Raw genomic sequence first — 6,880 nt, forward strand, 5'->3', positions numbered from 1 at the left:
AATACACAAATTTTAAAAAAAGAAAAAAAGGCTTTGCCCTAAACAAATGAGTGTATATTTATGCTATAAGCAGAAATAAAATAACAGCTGTATCTTTAAAAAAAAGAAAAGAAAATAGATATAAAGGTTGGAAAGGAAACATTATTTGCAGACCATCTAGATCTACATCATCTATATAGGAAGAAAAAAGTAAAATAAAAAGATTCATACAAATAAACAAGGTCAACAAAAGTTTACCAGATTCAAAGAAAACTTTAAAAATCATACCATTTTATTTTTCTATAACAGCAATAATCAGTAAGCAAAAGTGACAGACACAGCAACAAGAAAAATGAAAACATTTCTGGAAAATAATTTATCAAAAATGCACAAGACTTCAGTAGAGAAAAACTGAAAACTGTATTAAAGGAAATAATTTAATATTTAAATAAATGAGGAAATGGTCTAGGATTCTGGATGTGATAGCTTAACATTGCAAAGGTGTCAATCCTTGCCAAATCAACAACTACCAATTACTCCAAACCACCTGGGAGAAAATATCGACTCCATCCTGGGAATTTAACAAATCTGTTCAGTTAAATTTTAGTATAAATTATAAAGAAGATTCAAAATCAGTTCCTAAAAGTGTATAAAAGAATGGTAACAAGAAAGAATGCTGTGAATTATTGATGTGACCACTATCTTTATTTTTAATGTATAAAATGTGGAAAGGAAAGGTTAGGGAAGAATATCAAAGGATTCCAAAGCATTTCAGTTGCTTTCCTTTGTCCATTTTGGACTTCTCCATGTATTGACTTATTGAATCCAAGATAGGAAGCTCCTGATGATTGCTTGAATTCTTCATTAGTAATTGTATCAAACTTCTCAACACTCATCATAAGTCTGTGTTCATCAGTCACTATTGGGATACTCAATTGTTTTTATTCAAACTTCGGGTTTTTTTTTTTTTGAATTGCTTATATATTCACATAGTATTGAATTCCAATAGTACAAGTAGCATAAGATGAAAAATCTCTTCCTGTCTCTGTTTCCTAGTCACTCAGTTGCTTTCCCTAGAGTCAATCAATAGTTGAATTTCTTTTTCTACTCTCTTTTGAGAATGATAGTGGCAATCCACGCATTTTCTTCTTTACCGTGCTTTTTCTCACTTAAAATATATATCTTGGAGGTGACTGCATGTCCATATATGTCTTCCTTATTTTTTATGGAAGCATATTATTCCATTGTATGGATGTATCTAAGTTTATTAAACCAGTCCCTTCTGATGGACATTAGGTTTTTCACAATCCTTTGAAAATAAACACAATGCAAATGAAAATATATGTCATTTCACTCATGTGCAACTAGATCTCTAGGATAAATTCCTGGTAATAGAATCACTGGACACAGGGTATATTAGTTCATAATTTCAATAAGTATAGCTTAACTGTTCTCTGATGAGGCTACATAGATTTATGCTTCCAGCAATGTGTGAAAATGATTGTTTCTCCACACCTTTTCCAACACCTTATTTTATTAAACTTTATAGGCATTGAGAGATAAAAAATAGTATCTCAGGGCAGCTTTTAATTATCTTATGGGTAAGACTGTCTTCATATATTGAAATCTATTTGTATTTCTTTTACTGTAGACTTCCTGGTCATTGCTTTTCCCTAATTTTCTACTGGGTTGAAGTTTAATTTCTTACTTATTTATAAGGTTTTTATGTAACAGGCAATTTATAACTTCACTATTTGATTGTCTCTGACTTACTATTAAGGAGTCTGTAATCACGGGGTCTTTAGGTCTTTTTTTAAAATAAATTTATTTAATTTATTTTTAAATTTTTTTGGCTGCATTGGGTCTTCATTGCTGCACATGGGCTTTCTCTAATTGCAGCAAGCGGGGGCTACTCTTCATTGCGGTGCACAGGTTTCTCATTGTGGTGGCTTCTCCTGTTGCGGAGCATGGGCTCTAGGCATGAGGGCTTCAGTAGTTGTGGCATGTGGGCTCAGTAGTTGTGGCTCATGGGTTCTACAGCGCAGGCTCAGTAGTTGTGGTGCACGGGCTTAGTTGCTCCGCAGCATGTGGGATCTTCCCAGACCAGGGCTTGAACCCGTGTCCCCTGCATTGGCAGGCGGATTCTTAACCACTGCACCACCAGGGAAGCCCCTTTAGGTCATTTTAATAAAATAAAATTATAAAATCAAATAAAACACAGAATCAGAATACTTCACAAGACAAATGTATAGTTACTGAATTATTGTAAGGTGAACACCCTTATAACTATATTCCAGGTCACCCAGATGACTAGAACTTTGCCATTTACCCCAGAAGTCCCTCCATGGCTCCACTCTGATCTCAATATCCTCCCTTCTTCCAAAAGTATCCATTATCCTGTCTTTATAGTAATCACTTTCTTGTGTTTCTTTGTAGGTTTTCACCTGTGGTCAATCCTACATACTGTAGTTGAGTCTTGTCCATTCAAAAAATTGTTATGTCTTTAAGGGGCTTTTAATCTTCAGGATTTCACTTCATTTTTTCTTTTCTTTACACTTTTCAGATGGAGATTCCAGGACTTTTGGTGTGTGGTTTCCCACAGTCTGGATTTTGCTTTTGGTGCAGTTCAACATGCCCTCTATCCTCTGTTTTTCCTGCAAGTTGGCAGCTGGAGCCAGATGCTTTATCAGACTTAGGTAAAATTCCTTGGAAAAGACCATAGGTGGTGCTGTGTTCCTTCATCAGCAGACGCACCATGTCTGGTTTTCATTCTTTTTGTGATATTAGCAGCGTTTGATGCCCAATGTCTAGATCCAATAATTTATTGGGAGTTGAAAAATAGTGATATTCTAATTCAATAATGTTTTTTTTTCATTTATTAGTTGGAATACCTTTTATAACAATGCTATTTTTATAGCCAGTAAACAATAGTGCAATTGTGTATGGGAAATATAGGATAAATGTTTGATTCTTTCTCTTACAAGTCTTCAGATAGTGACTTGAATCCCTATCACAGTCCAAAACTGGTCAATCAGTTTTAAAAACCTATGGACTAAAACATATTAAGTGAGTTTCAATCAGTTGCACTTATGCCTTAGAAAGCGAAGAGTGTCCCATTTTTGTTAGCAGAAGCCCGTACTACTGAATCATTTTGACATGACTCTTTCCTTGTTATCTGGTGTGAAAATATATTCCAGACTCGTCTTGTACATTTTTTCTGCCTCAGGCATGAAATGAATCATTTCCCCCCAAAAGCCGTTGTTTCTTTTAGTGAGACAATGTATCTCAAGACCATAATCTGTGTACAAAGGTTGTTAATTATAATTGGATTGGTCATTGTTTCTAGGCCTCTTCAATGGACAGAGCTAGGAAAAGTGCGCACACGTACACACACATGACAAAACACCACATGCATTCACACTGATACTTCCAATTTAAAGTCAGGATTGCAGGATGTTTCCCTTAACCTCATGAATGTAGTTTTTTTTCTATTATTGCGTTGACTATATCATGCCACTCCCTTCTGGCCTGTAAAGTTTCTGCTGAAAAGTCAGCTGATAACCTTATTGGAGTTCACATGTATGTAACTAGTTGCTTTTCTCTTGCTGCTTTTAATATTCTTTTTCTTTAATTTAAAATTTTTATCATAATGTGTAGACTCCTTTGTGTTCATCTTGCTTGGGACTCTTTGTGATTCTTAGACCTGGACGTCTGTTTTCTTTCCTAGGTTAGGGATGTTTCAGTTATTATTTCTTCAAATAATTTCTCTGCCCCTTTCTCTCTCTTCTCCTTCTTGGACTCCTATAATGCTAATGTTAGTATGCTTTATGTTGTCCCAGAGGCCTCTTAAAACTATCTTAATTTGAACAAAAATTCTTTTTCTTTCTTCTGTTCTGCTTGGGTGATTTCCACTACTCTGTCTTCCAGTTCACTGATCCGTTCCTTTTTATCATCTAATCTAGTGTCAATTCCTTGTAGTGTGTTTTTTATTTCACTTATTGTATTCTTCAGCTCTATTTCGTTCTTCTTTATATTTTTTAACTCTTTGTTAAACTTTTCACTGTGTTCATCCATTCCTCTCCCACGTCTGTTTAGCCTCTTTACGTTCATTACCTTCAACTCTTTATTGGTTAGATTGCTTATCTCCAGTTTGCTTAGTTCTTTCTCTGGGGTTTTGTTTTGTTCCTTCATTTGGAACATATTCTTCTATTTCCTCAGAGGAATATGTCAAAATGTCTCCTAATTTTGCCTAATTTTCTGTGTATTGCCTAATACTTCTTTGTATTAGATAGGTTGGTTATGTTTACTGATCTTGGAGAAGTGGTCTTATGTAGGGGACGTCCTTTGGGACCCAGCAGCACATTCCCCTCTGTTCACCAGAGGTATAGACTCTAGGGGTGCCAGCTATGTGGGCTGCATGAGCCCTTCTGTTGTGATGGGGCTGACTAATGTGGGTGCACTGGTAGGTGGGGCTGTCCTGGTATGGTTGGCTGTGTGTCCCAGGGTGTCCCAGGATGGTACTGGCCTTCTGTGGGGCAGGCTTGGCTGGGTCCTGCTTTGGCTGGGTGCATAATCTGGGGGTGGTGGTGTCCTAGGGCTGGTGCTGGCCCACTGCTGTGCAGGGTTGGACCCTGATGTGGCTGGCCACAGGGCCCAGGGGTTTTGGGATTGGTGCTCACCTGCTGGGAGGTGGGCCAGGTCCTGGGGCAGCTGGCTGTGGGCCTGAGTAGGCTGGAGCTGGTGCAGGCCCAATGAAGAAGGTCTTGGTCTTGGGTGGCTGGGGAGGCCCAGGACTGCTGCTGGGCCTTTGGTGAGCAGGCAAGCCCCTAGCACTCATAGGCTAGAGGGAGTACTCCAATATGGCACTTGCTAGCACCTGTATCCTTGTGGTAGATGAGCTCCCCCAAATGGCTGCTGCCAAGCATCTATGTCCATAAGGGGAGTCCCAATTGCCTCCTGCTTCTCCAGGAGGATATCCAAAATCAGCAAGTCAGTCTGACCCAGTGTTGTTTCAAACTACTGCCTCTGTGCTGAGTCTTAGTGTGAGAGTTTGTGTGTACAGTTTAAGAGTGGAGTCTCTGTTTCCTGCATCCCTCTGCCTCTCCCAAACATAAGTCCCACTGGCCTTCAAAGCTACATGTTCTGGGAGTCATCTTCCTGGTGTAGGACTCCCTAGCTGGGAAGCCTGATTGAGGCCTGGATCCCTCTCTCTGTGGGGAGAACCCCTGCGATTGTGCTTATCCTCCCACTTGTGAGCTGCCTTCCCAGGGGTGTGGGTCTTGACTATACTCCATCTCCACCTCTGTTACCAGAATTGTTATGGTTCCTTCAGTTGTGGAAAATCTTTTCTGCTAGTTTTCAGGTCATTCTCATCTATAGTTGGTCTGTAAGTAGTTGTAATGTTGGTGTGTCTGTGGGAGGAGGTGAGCTCAGGGTCCTCCTACTCTGCCACCTTGGCCACCTCCTCTGCTTGATCCTCTCAGTTCTTGCTTTTAAAATTTGTTAGGCAGAAAAAAAAATCTGTTAGGCAGCATCAGAGCTGTGTTTAGTGTAAGGCTAATTTTTTTCCCCCAGTACTGAGACAAGAGCATTCTGAGTTCTCTACCCAATATCCTATGAATTTTGAGGTTTTTCAGCCTGACTGGTGAGCACAGGAGCTATTTCTGGCCCTGTGTGAGTGCCACATACTCTTCCTCTAATCCCTTCTGGTGGTTCTTTCCTCAGCCTCAGATTGTTACCTCACACACCTGCTCTGATTATTACTCTGCTGAATTCTCAAGCATAACCCTCTGTAGGTCTCTGAATTTTTCCTCTGTGAATCTCTTTTCTCTAGTACTCTGCTTACCTCAATCTTCCAGGACTCTCAGCTCTGTCTTTTCAGTGTAAAATATGGGTTCTACCTTGGCTCCCATTCCCTGCACTGAGGCTAGAAATCCTCATGTGGCAGGAAGCTGAGTTAACCACAGGGCTTACCTTGTTTGTTTCCCATCAATCAGGGATGACTGTCCTTTATTGCCTGATGCTCAGTGTTTTGAAAAACCATTGTTTCACCTATTTTGTCTATTCTTTGTTTGTTTCAGGTGAGAGGATAAACCTGGTTCCTTTATTCTGCCTCCGGAAGTAGAATTCCTTATCCTGTACAATTTTGATTGTTCCATTTCTATCAGTATCTCCTCAGTGTGAGGCTCTGTGTTGGAGAGAAGCCTCACAGAGCTATTCCAGCCCCTTCAGATTTTACTGGGAGCCCCTCGCTCTCATCCACTATTATACTGGACAAAACCCCTCCCAGTTTCGGTGTGGCCACACTTTCCAGTAAATATCTGTTGGATACTTTGAGTTTCTCCTCCTCTCAGGTTTGACTGATTCCCTCTGCTTTCTCTAGCATAGAAACTGAAACCATGGAGTTCTTGGGGCTATTGGTGGTCTGTCACCATCCACTTGTATTTTGGGATTTATGGGGATACCTTGTCACATAGTTTTGTTGTAAATGTTGTCTGTGGGATTTTGGTTTTACAATTTAGTTGTTCTGCCTGTTTTTACATGGGGATTTGGATTTAAATTTTATACTGCTGCTGTTATCATTTTCCCAGAATCCTGCTGAAATCTCTTGAGAGAAATTTATGTTCTTATCACGTCATGTACTTCTTTTGGACTGTCATTTTCACTAATAGTTTGTGGTCTTTTCCTCCTAAATAATTTAAATTCTTCTTCAAATTCTTTCTTCCCAAAAGATGTGACTGCTTGCTTCTTTTTCTCCTCCTCCACCCCCTCCTCTTCCTTTTCTCCTTCATTTCTTCCAAGAATATGTTCCATTCAGTCACAGCTTTTTGCCTGTTTCTTAACTCTTTATTTCTATCAATTTATTCTAGGGACAAGTGTTTCACCATTGCTATTCCAGCTA

This window comes from Eubalaena glacialis, chromosome 6, assembly GCF_028564815.1.
Source record: "Eubalaena glacialis isolate mEubGla1 chromosome 6, mEubGla1.1.hap2.+ XY, whole genome shotgun sequence".
In the NCBI taxonomy this organism is placed as follows: Eukaryota; Metazoa; Chordata; class Mammalia; order Artiodactyla; family Balaenidae; genus Eubalaena; species Eubalaena glacialis.